The sequence below is a fragment of the Furipterus horrens genome, unplaced genomic scaffold (genome assembly GCF_987537825.1).
Source record: "Furipterus horrens unplaced genomic scaffold, mFurHor1.1.pri manual_scaffold_5, whole genome shotgun sequence".
Lineage (NCBI taxonomy): Eukaryota > Metazoa > Chordata > Mammalia > Chiroptera > Furipteridae > Furipterus > Furipterus horrens.
Window position 1 is genome coordinate 128,443,047 of NW_028327175.1, and position 2,180 is coordinate 128,445,226.

At 39.7% G+C, this 2,180-nt stretch overlaps 1 non-coding gene across 1 annotated transcript; it reads left to right on the top strand.

Moving 5' to 3' along the window:
- Positions 1–564: 564 nt before the first annotated feature.
- On the top strand, positions 565–713 carry LOC150009789 (small nucleolar RNA SNORA57). The gene has a single exon (XR_016511542.1). It is a non-coding gene; the product is annotated as a small nucleolar RNA SNORA57 (small nucleolar RNA).
- The last annotated feature ends 1,467 nt before the right edge of the window (positions 714–2,180 follow it).

Here is a 2,180-nt window from a genome sequence, read left to right on the forward strand (position 1 = left end):
TAGCTAAGAGAAAGGAAAACATATGTCCCTACAACAACACAAATGTTCATAGCAGCTTGCTTTGCAATAGCTGTAATACTGGAAACAATCCAAATGTTCATCTCAAAGTGGATAGCCAATTGTCTTATATCCATACAGTGGAATACTATTCAGAAACAACAAGGAATGAAATATTGATACTCACAACAACACAACTGAAAGAATCCAGACCAAAAAAATTACATATTGTATTATTTCATTTATATAAGAATCTAGAAAATACAAACTGTAGTGACAGAAAGCAGGTAGATGGTTCCCCGGGGATGAGGGAGGTTGGGAAAAGGCTAAAGAAGGAATTACCAAGGGGCACAAAGAAACTTTGAGGAGTGATAGGTTTGTTAACTATCTTGATTGTGGTGATGGCTTCATGGTGCATATATATGTCAAAATGTTTAATGTTGTACAGTTTCAATACATAACTCAATAAAACTATAACCAAAAAACTGCCTTTTTTCAACTATTATATTTTTTCCAAGTAGTTAATAAAGCATGAAAAACAAGACCAGGAGCCTTGTCAGCATTGACCCTCCTCTTCTTGGCGGGGGTCGGGCGTGCGGTCCTGGTCCCCGTAATGTACGGAGGCAGAGGGAAAGGGCTCTGGCCCCTTCGGCGTCATGTCCTCGGTGCCGATGGTTTCCAGTCCGCCAGTTCTATCCTCAAGCGCTGGGTTACAAGGAAAAACAAAAAAACAAAAAACTGTCAGCATTGCCCTAACTAGTGTGGCTCAGTTGGTTGGGCATAATCACATAAATTCAAAGGTCTCCAGTTTGACTCCTAGTCAGGGCACATGTCTGAGTTGCAGGTTTGGATCCCAGTCAGGGGACATATGAGAGGCAACTGATTAATGTTTCTCTCCCTCTTTTCTTCCTCTCTTCCCATCTCTCTAAAAATAAATAAATAATTTTTAAAAATACCTGTCAGCATTGTATGTAATAGAAAACTACTGGAAATAACCTCAGATTCATCAGTAAAATTCAGTTATAAAACACTGATATAATTTATCCCCAACACAACTATTTTTAAGAAGTAGATTTAGACATGGCATGGGAGTTCCATAACCTATTAAGTAGCAGTACTACCCCAAATGATTCACAGATTCAGTGCTGTCTCTATCAGTATCTTGGCTGTCATTTTTGTAGACATTGACAAGATAATTCTGAAATGCACATGGAAACACAAGGGACCCAGAATAGCCAAAACAATCTTGAAAAACAAGAACAAAGTAGTAGGGCACACATTTTCCAATTTCATCAAAAAAAAAAAAAGATAAAAAAGAAAGAAAGAAAGACAGCCCACAGAATAGAAAAAAAATTTGCCAATAATATATCTGATAACAAATTGTATCAAAATATGCAAAGAACTATTACAACTGAACAGTGAAAAGACAAATAACCCAATTAAAAACAGGACAAATGTAATGAATAGATATTTCTCCAGAGAACATATACAAAGCCCTGGCTGCTGTGGCTCAGTGGATTGAGCGTCGGCCTGTGAGCCAAGTGTCGCTGGTTCAATTCCCAGTCAGGGCACATTACCAGGTTGCACGTCATGTCCCCAGTTGGGGGCGCAAGTGAGAGGCAACCAGTGATGTTTCTTTCCCTCTTTTTCTCCTTTCCCCTCTCTCTAAAAATAAAATAAACAAACAATTAAATAAATAAATAAATTATACATATACAAATGGGCCATAGCATAAAAAAAGATGCTCAACAACATCATTAATCATTAAGGAAATGCAAATCGAAGCCACAATGGATGTTTTTCATGCACATAAGAATGGCTATTATCGGAGATCAAAGATGGCGGAGGAGTAAGTGGAAGCTACACTAACCTCCTCCCAGGACCAGTCTGGATTTGCAACTTAATTTTGAAGAAATCATCTGGAATAACCAACTGAACACTAGCTGGAGAGAAGTCCTATAACCACAGAGAGACAGAAAAGGCCGCTACATCACAATGTGACCGGAAGGGAGTGTGGAGATGCAGAAGGGCTGACTAGACTCCCACGAGTGGCAGCTGAAGAGACTGAGAAACAGCTCAGCAGCCAGGGGTTCCCCCTGAGAAGGGCAGGGTCTAGACCCTCAGCTGGGCTTCCCAGCCTACAGCAACAGAGTGGAAAGTAAAATAGTATCCAGCTGTGAAAA